This window comes from Bufo bufo, chromosome 2 (genome assembly GCF_905171765.1).
Source record: "Bufo bufo chromosome 2, aBufBuf1.1, whole genome shotgun sequence".
In the NCBI taxonomy this organism is placed as follows: domain Eukaryota; kingdom Metazoa; phylum Chordata; class Amphibia; order Anura; family Bufonidae; genus Bufo; species Bufo bufo.
In genome coordinates this window covers 100280241-100302952 of record NC_053390.1, presented here as the reverse complement: position 1 = coordinate 100302952, position 22712 = coordinate 100280241, and the positions used below count along the sequence as shown (strand labels likewise).

The 22712-nt window shown below is 42.4% G+C and overlaps 1 protein-coding gene and 1 long non-coding RNA gene across 2 annotated transcripts in view; one reads left to right on the top strand and one right to left on the bottom strand.

The window, feature by feature from the left end:
- LOC120992394 (microtubule-associated serine/threonine-protein kinase 4-like) overlaps positions 1–22712 on the bottom strand; it is a 301883-nt gene that overhangs the window by 233895 nt on the left and 45276 nt on the right. Inside the window, exon 2 of the mRNA XM_040421360.1 lies at positions 19197–19228. The gene's annotated coding sequence lies outside the window, so the exon portion shown is untranslated. The remainder of the gene's footprint in view (positions 1–19196; positions 19229–22712) is intronic.
- On the top strand, positions 1642–12251 carry LOC120992397. The gene is made up of 3 exons (XR_005776967.1): positions 1642–2014; positions 3261–3263; positions 12241–12251. It is a non-coding gene; the product is annotated as an uncharacterized LOC120992397 (long non-coding RNA).

Below are 22712 nucleotides of genomic sequence, written 5' to 3'. Positions count from 1 at the left end.
ATGTTGATGGTGAACAGATCAAAACACTGACAGAATCCATGGATGGCAGGCTTTTGAGTGTCCTTGCAAAGAAAGGTGGCTATATTGGTCACTGATTTGTTTTTGTTTTGTTTTTGAATGTCAGAAATGTATATTTGTGAATGTTGAGATGTTATATTGGTTTCACTGGTAAAAATAAATAATTGAAATGGGTATATATTTGTTTTTTGTTAAGTTGCCTAATAATTATGCACAGTAATAGTCACCTGCACACACAGATATCCCCCTAAAATAGCTAAAACTAAAAACAAACTAAAAACTACTTCCAAAACTACTGGAAGAGGATGGACAGCGCTGAGACCTGACCCTTTAAGGAGCTGAGTCCCAGACCCAGGTCCAGGCCAGACTGTAAAAAGGACAGGACCGTTGGGAGGGAAAAACGAAGAGGATGAACCTCCAGATTCTCACAGAATCCTAGGTAAGATCGCCAAGTCCGGTAATAATTCCTGGACGAGGCCGGCTTCCGTGCGCGGATCATGGTGCGAACCACATCCGCAGAAAAACCCAGTCGTGTCAAGACTGCGCAGTTAAACGCAGCGACTGTAAATGCTGGTGGAAGATCGGCCCTTGAGAAAGAAGGTCTTCTCTTGGAGGCAGCGGCCAAGGCGCGTCTCCCAGGAGCAGTATCAGGTCGGTGTACCAAGACCGGAGAGGCCAATCCGGAGCCACAAGGATCGTAGAAACGCCCTCTGACGCGATCTTCCGGAGAACCCGAGGCAGAAGGGGGAGGGGTGGAAACACATACAGGAGGGAAAATTCTGTCCACGGAAGAATGAGAGCGTCGGGGCCGTACGCCCTCGGGTCCCTGGCCCTGGACAGGAAGGTGGGGAGCTTGTGGTTGAACCTGGAGGCCATGAGATCCACATCCGGACGACCCCAATGGAGGCAAATGGACTCAAACACGTCGGGTGCAGAGACCACTCGTCCGGGTCGATGGTGGTCCGGCTGAGGAAGTCCGCTGTCCAGTTCTCCACGCCCGGGATGTAAATCGCGGACAGGGCCGGAACATGAATTTCCGCCCAGAGGAGGATGTGGGACACTTCCCACATAGCCGCGGCACTGCGAGTTCCCCCTTGGTGGTTTACGTAAGCCACGGCAGTGGCGTTGTCCGATTGGACACGGACGGGATGACCCTGAAGCAGGGGAGTCCAGTGGCGGAGCGATGGGAGAATCGCCCTCAGTTCCAGTATGTTTATCGGCAATTTGAACTCCGCTGGGGACCAAGTGCCCTGTACAGTCCGCCGGAAAAGGATAGCATATATCCAGCTTCTTGGGGAGGGTAAAACGGGCGTTAGGTCAAGCCCAAGCCTTAGAGACCACTGAGGAGAAGTCGGCGTGAAGAGGAAAGACCTTGGACGCCCGTTCGGGGTGGAAAAAGGACACACCAGCTTGGTCCATGCTGGGAGGGTCATCGTGTAATTTAAAGGTATCGCAAATATTTGCGATAAGATGACCCACTGCAGAGGCTAGTTTGGCCGGCAGTGCTGAGTCCATGTCCCAATCCGAATCCGCGAATTCTCCATCAGAGGGCATGTCCTGAGTGGAGGAATGGCCCGACTGAGTCCGCACGCGCGGAGGAGATAGGGACGCATCTGAGGAAGACGCACAATCTACCCTGGAACGCTTCTGGGAGTGCCTGGCCCTGGAAGCTACACTGGGACCAGGAGACCCAGACGGGGCGGCAGAAGCAGCGGACCCGGAGGGCACGGCAGGGGGTGTGGTGGGCTGCAGAGCCGGCTGATTGTCTACCAGGCGGCCTACAACATGGGTGAGATTTTCCACAGCCTGGGATAGACACCTAGCCCAGTCGGGTGGACCAGAGGAAACTGGAGGCAGCACGGCGGGCGGCAGATCCTGTAATGGGGCCTGGCATGCAGAGCAGTGCGGATCAGACTGTCCCCGTGTAAAAAGTTCCTTACAGGAGGTACAGGCATGGTACCAGGGTTTAGGGGCCCCAGTGGGATCGGACATGTTGGTGAAGTTGGGCAAGTAAGAGAGGGGCCTAAAGGCAGGCTAGGGCCGCTGGGACTAGGAAGGGGTTAACAGTCCTACCAGACCTAGAGATCACAGGAGTGAGCAGGAGCAGCAAGGGACGGCCAGAGGATCCTGCAGGTCCAGATGCATCAGGAGTGAGGGCAAGAGACAGCAGCGGTGGCGTCAGGCTCTGCAGTGCATACTGTGCTGGGAGGGATTTGATAAGCGCGGGAAGCGAAGCCCCGCCCCCCGACGATCGCACTAAGTTTCGGGCGCGTGCGATTTAAACTGAAACCAATGGCGCCGGCCTGAAGTTCCGCGGCCAGCGCTGAATAAGAAGGGCCGGACTCCAGAGGCCCTCTGATAAACGGGGGAATCCTAGAAACGCCGCACCACCGCCGCAGGGTAAGGGGAGAGAGACATGTGCACCGGCTGCCGCACTGAGCGGTCGCGATGTCGGCTGGCGGTGAAAGGGTGTGCCAGCTGCTGCCGCGCAGCAGGCAAGCTACTGTCCGTACTGCATAACTAGGGTGCCCTCAGTAAAGGTGCTAAGGAGGGCAAAATGAGGTCCCTGACTCATGGGGGACCAGATAAATCCTAGAGAAGGATAAGTGGTGTGTGGGTCATGATCTGTTACCACTGGAGGTCTGCAGCGTGTGGAGGGGAGGGGGGAAGCTGGAGCCTGGGGTCACAGTGAGCAGTGGGTTGAGAAGAGTTGTCTTCCAATAGTACCCTTCCAGACTGGGACCTAGTTTGCTTTTTGGGTACAAAAGTAGCAAGCAAAATGATAACCCGATCAGCTCAGGTGGGGGAAAGGGCAAAAGCAAATGATTGAAGCACAACTGTTCTTTATTGCAAATCCTATACGTCGCGTTTCAGCTCTGGATTAGAGTCTTCATCAGCTACAAGAGGTACTGGCATTTGACATTGTTGTTAATACTTTAATTTAGGGCTTCATGGCAAGTCTGATCTCGAGCCCCCACATGCAGGCAGAGATGTACAAAAAGGTGGCCGTACACGTTCATGGCTCTCTCCATTTAAATCTAAGGAAGATGTCTGTGAAGGTTCTCATTTATACAGGTCATGGTATATCTGTAAAGAATAAATCAAGGCAACTGGACGTACTGTAGATTTCTTGAAACGTTTTCAAGAAATCTACAGTAAGTCCAGTTGCCTTGATTTATTCTTTACAGATAAATCTAAGGAAGGGTTGTCTCACTTCAGCAAGTGGCATGTATCATGTAGAGAAAGTTAATACAAGCCACTTACTAATGTATTGTGATTGTCCATATTGCTTCCTTTGCTGGCCGGATTCATTTTTTGATCACATTATATACTGCTTGTTTCCATGGTTATGACCACCCTGCAATCCAGGAAAAAGTGCTGGCCTCTCATGGTGGCGGGACCATGGGACCACACATAGGCTACTGCTTTTTTCTATAGCGTGCAAGCACGACCTCCACTGAAGGTTTACAGGGTGGTCATAACCATGGAAACAAGCAGTGTATTATGTGATGGGAAAAAAATAATCCAGCCAGCAAAGGAAGCAATACGGACAATTGCAATACCATTAGTAAGTGCCTTGTATTAAACTTTCTCTACATGATAAATGCCACTTACTGAAGTGACACAACCCCTTTAATTTGGCCATTTCCCTTAACTCCAGTAGACTTCAATGCAGGGCAATGTTGAATGCAAGTCCCTGAGGTGCGGAGGGACCATCACCAATCAACCATTTATAGCAGTTTCTGTGATATTAAGGGGTTCTTACACCTTTTGATTACTGATCTATCCTTTGGATAGATCATCATCTGTTTGGCGGTCGATCAGCTGTTTGAGAAGGCATTGGCGCTAACAGTAGCTCTGACCCATTCACTTTAAAGGGGGAGTGATAATAATCGAGAAATCACAGGGTCTTTGGGAAACATCAAGAAGGCCACAGCGCTACTACGACATGTGGGACCCCCGCCGATCAGATGCGGATGATCTATCCAAAGGATCATCAGTAAGCAAAAGGTACAGAAACCTTCAAAGTACACAACAGCGTACAGATGTAGCAGGGGTAACACACACACTCTAACTCAAATTTCTTAATCCATCGCGTTATCTTGAAACAAAAGCCATTGAAAAGCAATTTCTTAACGCATTTAGTTGCATTTAGTTTAGATAACATGTCTCATAAATAATGTGTGTTAACGCTGCTACATCCTGTGCAACACAACTTAGAAGGCCATGCTTGTTCTAGGGACATGAGATACGGTTCGCTCCGCTCATGTGCAGTGAAGGCAGTTTAATTGAATATACAAGATCCATATATTTGACAGCTGAAGTAAAGGCAGGCTCGCTCTAACTATTCAGAGTTAATGGCTTAATCTCGGCTGAACGAGCAGTAAAATAGGAGAAAGGGGCAAAAGGAAAAAGGCACAATGCATCACTTGTCCGGCTTTGCGTTGAAGTCCACACATTATTAGTTCTTTATCAAAGCTGCAATAATTAGATCAGACCTTTACGTTTTCCATCAACTCATAATTTGTCTCACTCTAAATGTTAATATTGTTCTTTTCAAGCATGGAATAAGAGATCTTTTAAAAGGAGTTGCCTGGAATTTAAAGAAATTAAGCTGACGGAAGGAAATGCAATAAAATACAGAATAAAAAAAAAATAACCATGACTCGCCTTTTAACATCTTGAGGACCTTGCCATTTTTCACCTTAAAGACCAGGCCGTTTTTTGGAAGCTTGACATGTGTCATTTTATGTGGTGATAACGTCGGAATGCTTTTACTTATCCAAGCCATTCTGAGAATGTTTTCTCGTGACACATTGTACTTCATGATAGTGAAAAATTTTAGTCAATACAATTCACCTTTCCAAAATCCCAAATTTACAGAAAATTTGAAAAAAAAATAATAAAATTTGAATTTCTCTGCAAATAATAATACATCATAAAGAGCTATTACCATACATTCCCCATATGTCCACTTTCATGTTTGCATCATTTTGTAATGTAATTTATTTTTTTAGGATCTTGTAAGGATTAGACTTTTAGAAGATCAATTTTTATATTTTTAAGAAAATTTCCAAACCCACTTTTTTAATGACCACTTCAATTCTAAAGTCACTTTGTGAGGCTTGCATAGTGGAAAACACCCATAAATGACCCCGTTGTAGAAACTACACCCCTCAAGTTATTCAAAACTTATTTTACAAACATTAACCCTTTAGGCGTTCCACAAGAATTAAAGGAAAAGGAGATTACATTTTTAAATTTCAAATTTTTTTGCAGATTCTCTGTTTTTATTCATTTATTACTGTAACACATCAAGGGTTAACAGCCAAATAAAACTCAATATTTATTACCCTGATTCTGCAGTTTACAGAAACACTCCATATGTGGTCGTAAACTGCTGTACGGAAACACGGCAGAGCGCACAATTTTTGAAAGAAAAACAATCATGTTTTTATGTCTCCATTTTGAGAAAGCAAAATATTTTATTTTTTGGGTGACTGTCTTAGTTAGGGTCATTTTTTTGCGGGATGAGATGACTGTTTGATTAGTACTATTTTGGGATACATACTACTTTTTGATCGTTTGGTATTACACTTTTTGTGATGTATGGTGACCAAATAAATTTATTTTTCGTTAATATGATATTTTTATACAGTAGGTTGTTACGGATGCGGCGATACCCAATATGTTTTTTTTTTATATATTTTGGTTTTAAACAATAAAAGCATTTTTGAAACAATAAAATTGTGTTTTTATGTCTCCATTTTCTGAAAGCCATATCTTTTTTATTTTTTGACCGATTGTCTTATGTAGGAACTCATTTTTTGCGGGATGAGATGACTGTTTAAATTGTTATTATTTTTGGGTACATATGACTTTTTATCGCTTGGTATTACACTTTTTGTGATAACAGGTGGCCAAAAAATTGGCTTTTTTTAGCACAGTTTTTATTTTTTTTTACAAGTGTTGAACGAACGGGGTGGATCATGGGATATTTTTATAGAGCAGGTTGTTACAGACGCGGCAATACCTAATATGTGTGTGTTTTTTTTTATTTTTTCTACTTTTTTACAATTTTATGTCTCTTTTCATGGGGAAGGGGTTTTAATTGAAAGTTTCATTTTTTTTTTTATAGCTAAAAACTCTCCGGCATCTGTGTTTTCAACGATGCTGACAGATACAGCAGGGGCCCAGCTGTCAGTATCAGCCGGGTCCCTGCTACTGATCGCGGCAGCACGTGTGGGGCAGCCAGTTAACCCTAGGACGAGAATGCTCGTCCTGAGGCATTAAGTACCGGCCAGTTAGGACGAGCACTCTCATCCTAGGTCAGCAACCTATTAAATTCACTGTCACTTTGGTAGTTCCTGTCAATAAATTTTCCTGCAACAGTAATGTCCTACTGCAACCAATAACTGCTCTCAGAGGTGATACTACCATGTACCACACAAGTCAGCTGAAGCCAGTGATTGGCTGCAGCGGTCATGTGGATGCACATCACGTTACTGCTGCTGGAAAATATAGACCAGTAGCTAGCGTGGCGGGTATTTATCAGGTGAGTAATATTTTTTAGTTTTACTAATACTATGTAGTCAGCACATGTAATATTGTGCATTTTTTGAAATGTATCTGTATAAGCATATGGAAAGGAATTGTCCAGGTGAAGGGATATATTAAGGTTATGTTCACACGAGACTGACATGCTGCAGATCTGTCGTCGTGGAATTCATGAAGTAAAATCACAGTACTTGTAATGAATACCAGCAAAGCAATTCTCATTCAAACACTGCTTGAAAAGTCCACAGGGTAACCTTTTTCTGAACAATGACAGTGTGTGGGTGTATTTACAAGTCCATTTTTTTTTTAATTAAGGGACTGTGAATACTGGATGTCAAAACAATAGGACATGTCCTATTTTGTCTATTTTCAAGGCCCAACAGCACCCATTCACGTCAAAGAGCGGTTTTTATTGTCCGCAATTAAACACATCCGTGAGAAAATGGTTGTGAAAATCTGACAGCTTCATCATTTTAAATGGCAGTTTTTTCTTCACTGTCGTGAGAATGTAGCGACATGTAGGCAATTATACAAAGCTTGGTTCAAATCTGACCACGGGCAACATCTGCATGGAGTTTGTATGTTCTCCCCATGTTTTCTCTCTGTACTCCGGTTTCCTTCCACACTCCAAAGACATACTGATAGGAACCTTCATTGGGAATAGCGAGATGCTAATGTCTGTAAAGTGCTGCCGAATATGTCAGCGCTATATAAGTGAGTAAAATTAATAAACACATTTTAAATCTGCAGCAGTTCAATTTAGGGCTCATGCACATGGCCGTTCCCCAGCCGCTCCATGCATTGGGGACTGCAATGTGGTCCCCAATGCGCGCAATATCCATAGGGATTCTGCAGATGGTATGGTGATGTGTACAGTGTAAGTGCTGGGAGGCGTGTATATCCCACCCAGATACCTCAGCTGGGTGAGATAACTGAAATCCAGAAAGCTACAGGGGTTTCAGCAAAGTGTAGATTGCTGAGACAGTTTTGTCTAGATGTTGTTCTGAGCTGGATTTCATATGGACTGGGGGATAGGTTTGGTAGTGGGATCTGCCAGTCCACACCCTACCACTACATGTATTGTCTTTTGCTGGGGGTGATCGCAGGTGAGGCCTGCTGCTGTAATCAAGGAGGGATAAAACAACCCTATGTGTATGACTTAGGGCTCATGCACACAAACTTATTTTCTTTCTGCTTCCATTCCTTTTAGTTTTTTCCGGACCATATACGGAACTATTCACTTCAATGGGGCTGTAGAAAATACAGAAGTTACTGTGTGCATTCCGTTTCCATTTATCTGCATGGCCGTTCAGCAAAAAATAGTGCATGTCCTATTATTGTCCGCAAATCACGGTCCGAGGCCCCATTCAAGTCAACGGGTCCGCAAAAAATACAGAACGCACACGGAACACATCTGTATGTCATAGGTATTTCATCTGTATTTTGCGGATCCATAATGTAAATGCTTTGCCCAGCCCATATTGCTCATGTGTTTGGAGATTAATAAGTTACTGTCTGTGAAGGTTCTCATTAATGGTTTTTTAATAAGTTACTGTTTCTGTATATGATCCGCAAAAAAACAATCAAATACGGAAATTATACGGATATGTTTTGTGCAAAAACAGAACGGAAAAGGACTTAAATCAAAGAAAAAATAACCTTAGATACGGAACAACTGATCAGTGAAAAACGGTTGTGTGCATGAGCCCTTAGAGGGAGAAAGGCTGAGGAAGCCTGAGAGAGAGAAGGGAGCCTGAGAGGCTCTGTGTGGTCTAAGCCAGGAGGGCTGAGGTGCCACAAGGCTATGTAAAGCCTAAAGTTTGGGGGGGCCCGGCGACGCCTATGGAATGAGGGTCGCTCGGTCAGAGTCGGGAGGACTTCTGGACCATCTCCCCCCAAGGGTGCTGGTGTGGTCGCAGCCTGGAGGCTGCTGTACTGTATATGGCTGAGGAAGCCGGATCTAATCCAGTGTGTGAACGGCGCTCTATAGGTGAGGTAGAGACAACACATGTATGGGGTAGAGTCCAGAGGGGCAGGTGTTTATTTTCGATGTTCATGTGTGTGATGGTGCTGAAGTGCCAAAATAAAGCACCTTTTGGACTTGAACCCCGTTGTCAGAGGAGGTATGTGATTGCGACCCCCCCCGATCCCTTACAATGGATACAGACCCATTCAACTTGAATGGGTCTGTGATCCGTCAGCACCACAAAAAGTAGGGCATGCACTACTTTTTTGCAGCGCGGAAGCACAGAGAGAAACCCCACGGAAGCACTCCATAGTGCTTCCCTGGGATTCCGTTTCACACCGGACCTTCCGCATTGTGTACCCATTTAAGTGAATGGGTCCGCATTCATGATGCGGTGCAAAAATGTATATTGCGGACCCACTATTTGCGGACTACAATACAGTCGTGTGCATGAGCCCTTATGCTGTGGAATTCCGACACGGATTTCACCTTTTGCACTGCAAACAGCAATATCGACATGAAAGTAACAAACGCATATTTTTCCACAACAAAATATGTTCTGTATGGGTGAATCCTTAACTCCTTAAGGACCAGCAATTTTCTGTTTTTCAGAGTTTTTCATTTCATTTTTTTTTTTTTACTAACAACCTTCCTGGAGCCATCATTGTTTATTTTTCCATTCACATTTTTTGCAGGACAAGTTGTACTTTTTAATAGCACAGTTTAATATTGCGTATGATGTAGTAGGAAGCTGGAAAAAAAACCACAAACATTTTGTTATCGTTTTATGGGTTTCGTTTTTACAACGTTCCCTATGTGGCAAAACTGATCTGTTTAGTACGATTACAGCAATACCACATTTTTATAGTTTTTCCTCATGTTTCAATACTTTAACATTTTAAATCAAATGTCTATTTATGGCTATGGAGCTGTGTGAGGGCTAATTTTTGCAGGCGATCTGTAGATGATACTAGTTTGGGGTATGTTACAACTTTTTGACCACTTTTCATTCAATTTTTTTTGGGGGGGAGGGGGTGAGATGAAGCATTCAACAAACAGCAAATCAGCCATTTTTATTTAATTTTTTTTGTGCTACATCTTTCACCATACAGGATAAATAATTTTATAATTTAACAGTTCAGGCATTTTGGAACACAGCGATGCTAATGATCTTTTTTTTTATTGTTGATTACTAATATGGGAAAATATGGGTGATTTGAATTTTCATATCTTAATTTTTTATGTTTTTAAAAACTTCTCACTTTTTATTTTTTACATTTATTTGTAGTTCCCCTAGGGAATTTTAAACATGAAAACCACCTGATCGCTTCTACCATGGACTGCAATGATTTAACACTGCAGCCTATGGGAAATTTAGTGCCCTGCCACACTATAGCAGCCACCTGAGACTTCACAAGGACCTAGGCTTCCATAGCCACCAAACAGCTACCTTTCTCTCAGCACAGGGTAGCTGTTGGGTCAACAGAAGAGAAGGGCTCCCAGGATGAACCTAAGATGCCATGGTTGCAATTGAACGCGCACCATCTGAGGGGTAATGATGCGGCCATAAACCAATATACATTCACATGGTGTACTGCAAATTCAGCCCATTGTAACTATTCCCAGGTTCTTATGTAGGCTGGAAGCTCTAATGGACATGGTCCTCAGTATTTGCTATTGTGCAGATTTGTACAGAACTGGCGAATTTGCTCAGTAAAGAACAGTTTTTATCTTGATGACTACCTTTTTATATCGCTCCTTTCTATATAAGAAGAGTAATAATATCACTCATCACTCAAGCTCTTTAAAGAGACAGATTTGAAAAATTAAGACAGATCACACAGAATGAATGACAACAACATGTTGTATGTGATGTGTTTTTCATAAATCATTTCATCCATAGTACACATACACCATTATACCTCCCCAGGCAACTATATTATTGGCAGTTGCCTCTTTATACATCATTACTTTTTTAGTGTTTGGTTTATGGGGATATAGTAACTCAATTATTTGTATCGTGAACCCAATTTAAGGTCACAAATCCTATAAAGCCATAAAAATGAACATGCTGCTGTTCGTACTTTCTGGATGCCTTTTTGTGCAATTTTGCTGCTTTTATACGTACAATCCAATAGATTTGATATACTATTGAATGGCTGCTGTCTTTAGCTCATGCTGTGACACTAAAATACATTTGATATTTCATTGTAAAGACTTTTTATTATCCATTTAGGCTTTTCTCTCCCCACAAGAACTATCTAATACCTTACAATTTTGTCCCGAGATCTACAGACTTAGGAAATTTAATAAAAAAATGCCTTGCATTTAAAACTTCATAGAAAGATCAATTGAACAGATTTTTTTCATAACTGACAGGTTCCTAAACTTTATGGTCTTCTGCCACAAAGCATCTATAGGTCTACGTATCTCAAGCAATCACTCTGTTTCTAATATGATCACCCCAGCAAAAACAGTGGAAAAAAGTAGAAATTTCTAAATGTAATTCACGTGAATTTTTTTTGGGCAAAAAAGTTGCAATTTCTAAATGCAATTCACTTAAATGGGAGCTGAGCTGCCAGGGCAACTGCACAGTTTAAGGAGCCTTCTGCTTCTGGTACCATTCAGTTAGATTTCTGTCAACTGCTGAAAACGGCGGATAGGTGGAGGTGTCGGACCCCGACCAATTAGATGCCCTAAACTAGGCCTTAAAGGACAAATTCAAAACCCATTCAAGAAATAGAATGCTACTAATATACTACTATTCAGCCGAATATTATAAACACACACACACACACACACACACACACACACAACACAACAAATTACTAGAACCTGGTTATAAGGCTACAAGGGTATTACATGAATATATTTGCCTTTTTGATAGTGTAAAGCACTTAATTTGCATGTACCTGGATTTTACACATCCACTGAGGATTTGTTGACTGACATTATTCATTAACGATTAGCAGCTAATTCTGTAAGGAAAAAAATAATTAAAATGTAATAAATTGGAGTACATTTTATATGAGAACAAGGAGCCCAATCTTATGATGAATTTAAGATAGGAAGCAGTTCAAGGTTAGCAGGAAATCAGTTCATGATTTAAAAAGGCTGCACAAACCATTCAAAGCTTATATAGCTAAAATATAAATCGGAGTTCATTCACCTAAACAAGGACAAATGGGGATCTAGATTATTTTATAACCTTTAAAACTAATAGAGATTGTATTGAATGAAACACAAAATAATGTTTCTCTATCAAAGGTCATAATGTAAAATTTCATCCTAAAGTTAAGAGGTCTTTTTCGAAAGGCCCTTTTGCACAGGAAGAAAGCGGGCAATGATCGGGAACGACCAAACATTGATAAGAATGTTAGTTTCCGATTGTAGTAACGATATTACTACGACAGTTTGGCCCCATGCAGTTTTCCACAGGGTGATGTGCTGCCAACAAAACAAGGATTTTAATGTGCTGGCTAAAAGATGCAAATCATGCGATTATCCAACATAAGAGCCTCTGCTTCTCTGTCGAGTGATTGGCATTACATTTACAAGAGTCAATTATCTGGAATATTCATCCCTAATAACGGTTTCAAATGTTGACCCATGTAAAAAGGCCTTAAGGACCCAAGCTAATGATTATTGGATACAAGAGAGTTAGACCACAAAATGTACAATCTAAGATTCGTTACAAGGGTGGGTGTACCCATAGAGGCAGACCATGCTGCCGCTATGGAGCCCTTGTAGACAGCTGGCTAATCACTGGTAGGTCCCACCCTCATTGTTATTAGGCATAGGGCATCTCTGCAGGATTGTCCTCAGAAGAGTAACAGCATTGTAAATGTGGCCAAGTGCTTGTCTTCGTCAATGAGTAGATGAGAAAAAGCGGTTGCCACACCTCCTACACCACGTCAGTACAGTCAGTTGGTCGCCATAAACATTAGTTCGTTGGCCATCCAGACATGTCTAGTGTGTTTTGTCTGAAGTTTTTTTTTTTTTTTACATATAATAACCAAAATGTGGTATACATGTTTAAATGTCTGTGGAAAGGTCTATATAAGGCAAATTATCCTATTAAGATAAGGCGCATCGATCTGTGATTAGGACATATGTCCAAAAAGATTTTAAAAAAGAGAAAAGGCAATAGCAAAGATGGTAAAGAAAGACAAAGAAAAATTGTCAGAGAAGTTAGGGACATGACTGTCACATGATAATTCATGAAATTTGACTAAGTGCTTGAGTTGAGTGAGGCATACTTGCGGACACTCAGGGATGTTATTCTGAACAAATCCAAACAAGGTTGCTCCAAAAAGAAACTGGATTTTTACTCAATGCCGGGAGCCCTGATGGGTTAAATTAAGTATGCAGCTTTAGTATGTTTCGTATGTTCTCTTACCAGCAATTGGATTTCCCAATAACCTCCACAACGGTGATGACAGAAGGGTTTACCCACCTCTCATGGGACAGGAAACAGCATAGAAGCCACAAATAAAAAGTCTCCTTATCTTACCTAGATCAGTTTAGTGGCAGAGAAACTAGAGATATGAATAGGAAAATATTACCATAATGTTCAGCTTTCTTTGACACCTACACACCAGCACTGACAGGAGGATTTACAGAGAAGTCAAATGATGGGGGCACAGCCACAGAAAGAACTTTGTGACCAAAGGCCAAGTCCTCATTTACAAGTATGTCCTACTTGTAAGGTTGAAAAAAGGTAGATGGGTTGGCCCTCTACAAATCTGCTCCAAGGAAGCTGATACCCCTGAGCCTAAGAAGTTGAAACGGCTCTAGTTGAATGAGCTCTAAGGCCTGATGGAAGACCCCACAGATCCCTCAAAGGACAGAAAACAAAACTGATCTAGGTAAGAGGAGGAGACTTTCTTTGCGGCTTGTACGCTGTTTACTGTCCCATGAGAGGTGGAGAAACTCTCCTGTCATTTCCCTGATGTCTCCACAACAGCACTATGTATGCTTCTAGTTTCTCTAGCTTGGTGCCTTTTATTGAACTTGATATTTAACAGGCTACGGTATAGAGACAATGGATGTGTTACAATGATTAATAATGATTTGGCCAACACGATACCAAACTTTTTCTAATGATTAGTAATGAATGCTTACATATTGATGTAGAATGACATGCTGAGCGTCAACTGTATATGCTCTTACTAGGTTGGTTTTATCACTTTACTGCTTGTGGTTAAAGGGTTTTTTCAGGAGTTTTTTTTTTTTTTTTACTGATGACATCCTCTGATAGGTCATCAGTATCTGATTGGTGGGGGTCCAACACCTGGGACCCCCACTGATCAGCAAACCAAGCACAGTGTCGTACACTATATAGTGGCTGTACTTGGTCTCCCAGCTCAGCCCTATTCACTTCAATGGGGCTGAGCTGTGCCTAGGCCATGTGACCAATGAACGTGACGTCACATGGCCTAAGCAAAGCTGGAGAAGATCGTGGAGGTACTGCAAGTGACAACTGATTGGAGGGGGTTCCAGGTTCCGGACCCCCGTCAATTAGACACTGATGACTTGGAAAAACACTTTAAGTGTATGGACTATTTATTGGCAGTAAGAGACAGATGCTTGAGATGGGACAGAATTCACTTGAAATGTAGCAAGTAACGCGATGATGCTCCATCCACCTACAGCTAGTGAAGAACTGGCCCAAGGGTCATGGAAAGCCGCTATCCCTCTTCCTTACATTTGTTGTGTATAAACACAGTTCGTGCAGGATAGGAAGATTATAAAGAATAAGCAGTTGAACATCCAGCAACGGTCATACGTACAATGAGGCAAATAAGCCATCGGAAACGGGAGTTTGGAGAGTCGATTTAGGCTCCAAACTCATTACTACTAATTTTATGATCTCTCTTTGTCATGACGTAGTATATTTGCTTAAGGGTACATTCACACTAGCATTTTTATTTTCCGGCATTGAGATCCGTCACAGGCAGGGTGGATTTGATTTAAATCAAAATTATTTAAATCACGATTTAAATCACTAGTCAGTAAGGCTTGATTTAAATCATAGTTTTCTAAATAAAGACAAATTCTTGCTGGTATAACTTATAATATGCAAGTAGATAAAGATTTTTAAAATAACTTTTCATATTAGTTTGATTAGGTTGATTCTGCATTCATAGGTTTGTAGGAGTTAGGATTAAGGTATTTTTTCTCAACTCTGTTCATGTTATAACATTTTTGCTGTGAAGAAGAGGCATGTGATCTCTGCTGAGTCAAATTCAGTTTTGAGAACTGCAAAAGTAAACCAAGCATCTGTGATAATATCTTGTAGGCAGAGAAACAGCCCAATAATCTTACAAAAACCTCTGGAAGAGCATGACATTGTGAATGGAATAATGGAATTTATTTACCAAAAAAATTACACATATAGAAACATAGAATGTGTCTGCAGATAAGAACCGTTCGGCCCATCTAGTCTGCCCAATATACTAAATACTATGAATAGCCCCTGGCCCTATCTTATATGAAGGATGGCCTTATGCCTATCCCATGCATGCTTAAATCCTTCACTGTATTTGCAGCTACCACTTCTGCAGGAAGGCTATTCCATGCATCCACTACTCTCTCAGTAAAGTAATACTTCCTGATATTACTTTTAAACCTTTGCCCCTCTAATTTAAAACTATGTCCTCTTGTAGAAGTTTTTCTTCTTTTAAATATTCTCTCCTCTTTTACCTTGTTGATTCCCTTTATGTATTTAAAATTTTCTATTATATCCCCTCTGTCTCGTCTTTCTTCCAAGCTATACATGTTAAGGTCCTTTAATCTTTCCTGGTAAGTTTTATCCTGCAATCCATGTACCAGTTTAGTAGCTCTTCTCTGAACTCTCTCCAAAGTATCAATATCCTTCTGGAGATATGGTCTCCAGTACTGCGCACAATACTCCAAATGAGGTCTCACCAGTGCTCTGTAGAGCGGCATGAGCACCTCCCTCTTTCTACTAGTAATGCCTCTCCCTATACAGCCAAGCATTTTGCTAGCATTTCCTGCTGCTCTATGACATTGTCTGCCTACCTTTAAGTCTTCTGAAATAACGACCCCTAAATCCCTTTCCTCAGATACTGAGGTTAGGACTGTATCACTGATTTTATATTCTGCTCTTGGGTTTTTACGCCCCAGGTGCATTGTCTTGCACTTATCAACATAAAATTTTAGTTGCCAGATTTTTGACCATTCCTCTAGTTTTCCTAAATCCTTTTCCATTTGGTGTATCCCTCCAGGAACATCAACCCTGTTACAAATCTTTGTGTAATCAGCAAAAAGACACACCTTACCATCGAGGCCTTCTGCAATTTCGCTGATAAAGATATTAAACAATATGGGTCCCAGAACAGATCCCTGAGGTACCCCACTGGTAACAAGACCATGGTCTGAATATACTTCATTGACTACAACCCTCTGTTGTCTGTCCCTCAGCCACTGCCTAATCCATTCAACAATATGGGAGTCCACGTACAGCCTTATTCTACATAATTAAAAATGAATCTTTATTTCATGATGGAATAACCTTTGGATGATAATATGTTTTCCTCAAAAAGCATTTTATATAAAAAAAAAAAATCTGATTTAAATCAAAAAAATCTGATTTAAATCAAAAAAATCTGAGCTAAAAAAAAAAAAAAATCATAGATTTTTATCCACCCTGATCACGGGGACTCAATACCGGAAAAAAACTGATCAGTTTTATCCTAATGCATTCTGAATGGAGAGCATTCTGTTCAGTATACATGAGGATGCATCAGTTCAGTCCCTCTTACGTTTTTTGGCCGGAGAAAATACCGCAGCATGCTGCAGTTCTCTCTCTGGCCAAAAATACTGAACACTTTCTGGAATGCCGGATCCGGCATTAATTTCTATTGAAATGCATTAATGCCGGATCCGGCCCCAAGTGTTCCGGCAAAACGTATTCGGATTTTCGGTCTGTGCATGCAAAAAATAAAAAATAAATACTGGATCCGTTTTTCCGGATGACACCGGAGATACGGATCCGGTATTTCAATGCATTTGTCAGACGGATCCGCATCCGGATCCGTCTGACAAATGCCATCCGTTTGCGTCGGCGACAGAACTGCCTGCCGGAATCCTCTGCCGCAAGTGTGAAAGTACCCTAAGACTTGTACCCCAATCTCCAAATAAAATGATATCATGCCATGCACTGGTAATTCTTCCAACATATTCCAGTAAGACCAGCAGAATTCCAGAATTCTTTACGTCATAACTACTTAGAAATGAAACAATGGCTGCAGTCCAGGAATAAATCATCTTTTGTCAGCTATGAAAAGAAAAATTATGTTATCAATCTTTTGGCTTATCACCGCCGTGAACAAATATTATTAAGGCTACTATTTGTCACTGGTATCATTTCAGATGCAGCTCATATCTCTTGCTATGACAGTACGGCAGGCTATATCCTACACGTACCACCAGGCGCCCGTCATAAAATGATCTTCACAATGTGACTTTAAGATGACAGCAGTTGTATTTCTCAATATATAAAACCATGGATGGTAAAAAGAACACAAACACATTGACCAATTACCAGTGCAATGTAACAGTATCCTTAATACGTAAGCTTGTATAATACATTTCATATCAGCTATTATATCTCCATAATAAAAAAAAAGAATGACAGACACAGATTTATATGTATATCAGGCGCACAATCTGCACATTTATTACCAAAACCATGATAACCATTCTGAAGGCAAACAACGCTGCGGCCACAACATAAGAGTAACTCACACAAAATATAACAAAATTGAGGACAGGCTGCGCAGGGGGCATTTAGGTATTCCTAGGTGGGCCCTGTAAAATACAAAGCAGACAGTAGAAATGGCAGAAATATCAATCTCGATTGTTTGTTGTTTTTTTTACTACACAATTCTTATTTTTTTAATCAGACCTAGACTAGAGAAGCTACAATGAAAACAGAAAAAAATGTAAAAATCTAAAAAGTTTCGAGAAAATTGTGAAAATCCACTTTTCTCTGTAAAAATGGCACAAAACTTCCAGGACTTTTGAACTAGTAACTGCAAAGTACTGACTTTATGTGCATGCTCCCTTAAGCCGAGTATGTCAAAGAATGTTGCATCAGTAACTATCTGCTTATGTACAGCAGGTCTGATCAGGCATAGCCTGGCTGGCAGGCAGTAAAGTCGGTCATATCTATTAGGGAGCTTTCACGCATGGCATGGCAAAATCTGCGTATTTTTACGATGGTGCGGAGTAGGATGCAACTGTCTTTGTGAATTTGGATGCGGGTTTCTCTTACATCCCCCACTGAAATGAAGGGAGACATTCGGCTTTAGAAAATCTGCAACATATTGTTATTTACGCTGCAGAGTGGTATTCCACAGTTGATCGCGGTAAAAGTGATTGACACTGGCATTCCTTCACTGGCAGATATCAGGATAAAGAAGCGTAGGGCATGATCATTTGTTTTCATGGGAGGTAAGCCGCCAACAGAGGTGTCTTGCAGCAGCCTATTACCCTGCCAGAACCTGCAGATTTGGCCGACTATAAGAGGGGAGGGGGGGGGGGGGAATGAAGAATTTGTACTTCTTTTTGGATCCACGCCTGCTTTGGCTTCAAAATGTCAAACACTGTCAGAAACTGCATTTGCCATTCCGGGCTAGACGTGGCCATGCACTTTCAATAGCTGTCAGCCGAATACCTGTTCGGCCTTCTGAAATTTTAAAAGAAGGAGAAGTAAAAAGGAACAATTGATTGGTTCCATTCCTGCTTGACCCACTTTTAGCCTTGGCTCAAAAAAACTAGATAAAGAAGGGCACGAAAAAAACGCACTTGTTTTACAAATTTGGTGCAAGCTTTTATGACTGCTCTCCTGGCACAGACCAAATGAAATGATTGAGGTATGGACCAGAGGTGGACAACCTTAGAGAGGCGGAGATCTACTGGTAACTTTGGTGAATCTTCAGATCTACTCGCTACCATGTTAAGACAAAACCATGGGGTGGTGGAAGCCTGCTAAGCCAAAAAATGAAATGTGCTTATTAACAAAGCTTTCCTTGTTATAAAAATGTAATGCGGCGGTACACAACACTTATTGAACCAAAGCGCGCACACCAGGCTCCATGGCAAGCTGGACAATGATCATCCAGTACTGGAGAATACATTTTATTCTACAGCAGTGGTTGAAATACCACCCACGATATTCTCAACACCCGTTGGTGATCGATCTGACAATCTAGATCGATGTGTTGCAAACCCCTGCCGTAGACGTGCATGAACGTATACATTATTACAGTACCATAAAATATTCAGTACAGGTCTTATCTATTGCTTGTGCTCAGCTTTGTTATGGGACCTACAAATGTTAAATATACATTCTCAGAGGAGAATCAGAGGACGGAAGTCAATCAACGAAAGCAAAAATTGCAATCCAAACGAGAGGGGCTTATCATATCTCTGCTATATGTGGGTTCTAGTCCCCATAAAACATGCAAGGCAAATACTAATCAACAGGAGCTGCAATATTGACTTTGCATACAGTGAGTGTTTTGTAACTCAGCCGCCAATATCAGCTCCATGAATAAAACATCAATATGAATTCAATGTCAGTCTTCACCGGAGACATTATAACAGATACAACTCATTTACTCACAAGCTTCCCCGTCTTGGTAGGCTCAGTTCTTTCTGAAAGAGAACAAAGTACATATTCTGTTAAAACGGGAAAGACACCAACATCTGTATAAGGCTAATTAAATAGATATATATCCCCTACAACATTTCAACCGCACAATGTCTACTTCGGTCTCTAGTGATTTACAATGTGGGGTGGAGAAATCTAAATTTTTATCTGCCGGCACCTTATTACAAAAACAATATATTTGACATTATACAGTACATTGTGTGAGATAACTGATCACAGGGCATACTGGTTGTCACACCAAGCTTAAAGGGGTCGTGCATTGGTTTTATAATGATGACCTATTCTCAACATAGGTCATCGATGTCTGATCAGCGGTGGTCCAATACCCCCACCGATCAGCTTTTTGAAGTGGGGGCGGTGCTCCATGCGAGCGCTGCTTCCCCTTCCTTACTCTACTCCCTTGCATCGGTGGCATGGTGTAATTACAAAGTATTTGACAATATATAGTGTAATAAAGAGGAAGCAGCACTCATCTGGAGCGCCGCCTCTTTTTCAAACAGCTGATCAGCGGGTATACCGGGTGTCGGACCTCTGCCAATCTGATATTGATGACCTAGCCCAAGGATAAGTATAAAACCCCTGCACAAACCTTTTAAGTTGTAAGTATTCAATCGTTTATTATTTTCTCACATTTCCTATTTCCAGTTCTGACGCCCCAGTCCATGTTTAGAGGCCGCAGTGGTGATGTAACTGTATACGGCACATGTCTGGGGCCATATTCCACTGAGCACAGTGCTTGGCTTTAGCCATTGTGCTGTATATGGCTACATCACCGCGGCAGCCAGTAAACACTCAGACGTGCGGACCAGAGAAGCAGCGCTTTTAGTATTTTAGCATGTTTAGGGTACTTTCACACTAGCGTTATTCTTTTCCGGAATTGAGTTCCGTCCTAGGGGCTCAATACCGGAAAAGAACTGATCAGTTTTATCCTAATGCATTCTGAATGGAGAGCATTCAGTTCAGGATGCATCAGGATGTCTTCAGTTCAGTCTTTTTGCCTTTTCAGGACGGAGATAATACCGCAGCATGCTGCGGTTTTATCTCCGTCCAAAATTCCGGACCACTTGTTGTTGTATTCCGGAATGCCAGATCCGGCATTTTTTCCCATTGAAATGCATCAATACCAGATCCGGCCTCGAGTGTTTCGGCAAAACAGATTCGGCATTGCGGTCTGCACATGCTCCAGATGACACCGGAGAGACGGATCCGGCATTTCAATGCATTTGCGTTCCGGAATGACGGAACTGCCTGCCGGAATACTCCGCCGCAAGTGTGAAAGTACCCTTAGGTGCATGAAGGAGGTTTTAATATAAGTCAGACAACCTTTTTAATTTGAATTTTTTTTTGGTGGACCAATTCAATACTAAATGACAAAACACTAATGAAGGAAAGAACATAAAGTGTTGGAAAGTGTTAGAAAATATTTGACTTTCTATCAAACTGATAAAAGGAGTATAATTATAAAATCAATTAAAATGACACTGCAGGCAATTATTCAGAACAAGGGCTCATGCACATGGCTGTTGCCCAGGGGCGTAGCTAGAAATGCATGGGCCCCATAGCAAAAAAAATTATGGGCCCCCCCCCCCCTGTGCCATCCACAGATCCCCCTCCCTAAACAGTGCCATCCACAGATCTCCCCCCTATACAGTGCCATCCACAGATCCCCCCCTAAACAGGGCCATCCACAGATCCCCCCCTAAACAGTGCCATCCACAGATCCCCCCCCTAAACAGTGCCATCCACAGATCCCCCCTAAACAGTGCCATCCACAGATCCCCCCCCCCAAACAGTGCCATCCACATATCCCCCCCCCTAAACAGTGCCATCCACAGATCTCCCCTAAACAGTGCCATCCACAGATCCCCCCTAAACAGTGCCATCCACAGATCCCCCTCCCCGACGCTCACAGCAGTATATTTATAAACTAATCAGTAACTACTTTAACTTTAATCATTGCTCATTGCTGAGCTCTTTACTTGGATTATTTGGATATCTTACTTTGTCTTAGCTCCGGTAATAGCAGGCAGTGCGGCACTGACGTCACGCGCCTGCTCCTCCCACTCGGCGGCGCAGGCGCGTGACGTCAGTGAGTGAGCGCCGCCCCCCCGCACTGCCTGCTATTACCGGAGCTAAGACAAAGTAAGATGTCCAAATAATCCAAGTAAAGAGCTCAGCAATGAGCAATGATTAAAGTTAAAGTAGTTACTGATTAGTTTATAAATATACTGCTGTGAGCGGCGTGGCCCTGTATATTCTAACCCCCAGGCAAGCGTCCCAGTCACCATGGGAACGCCTGGGGGTTAGGGCCGGCGCCGCCTGCAGCGCACAAGTATTGTAAACTACCCGGGCCAGGGCTTTACTCATTATCTCCTGGGGGGCCCCGTGGGCCCCCCTGACTTAGGGGCCCGGTCGCAATTGCGACCGCTGCGACCCCTATAGCTACGCCACTGCTGTTGCCTGTTTGCGGGCCACAATACAGGCCCGGACGGCACACGTTCGTATTCATGTTGAGCCCTAAAAGTTGTGTTTATACACAGCAGGCAATCAGAGGAAGCATAGCTGCAGGGAGGGGGAAGAACAGCAGCCTGACCCAATAACGAGACAGAGGTGTGTCTTGGACTACCTCAGACTCCAAGCTGTAGTCACAGATCACAGCCCTCACTAATGGAGCGGAGCTAAATATCAGCCAAGCAGTAGCACCGAGGAAAGTACCATATTTTTCACTCCATAAGGTGCACTACTAGTAAGCACTTCCATTATGAAAGCACTCACTAGCACACAGTAGGACGGAGGAGTGGTGAATATAGTGCTCCTGGTGCTGTCTGCACTGTCCTCACTGCATACATCATCAGGACATAGCGCGCGACCTGATGCGCCGTGAGATGACCGGAGAGAGACGAGTACAGGTAGAGCTACTGGATCTACAGAGTGGAGGTGCCGTCCGGACCAAATGAGCTCATTTATTTATGTCTGATGGGGGCCTGATCTGAGGTCTAATGAAGAATGGGGGTCTGATCTGAGGTCTGATGGGGGACTAATGAGGAATTAGGGTCTGATGTGGGAATGAGCTGAGGTCTGATGAAAATTATTTTTCATATTTTTATCCTCTAAATCCTCGGTGTGTCTTATGGAGCAAGAAATACGGTAACTACTGTAGTACTGACTTCATCTTTGAGCTCCTGATTAAACAGTCACTTTAATACATTACAATGATGACTTACAAAGAGCTTGAAAAGGCAGCACAGAGAGCATAAGTAGTAGGCAGTCCATGCACCCTACAGCACTGTATTATGGAAATGATCGTTACCGCAGATAAATCAATTACAACTTTTGTATTATATGTAATAGGAAGCTTATGTTTATTTAACATATACCATGTAGCACAAACCATATACTGTATAGTGATGCACAATAAATGAATGTTTAGGGACAATTTAACATATAAATCATGAATATTATAAAAAC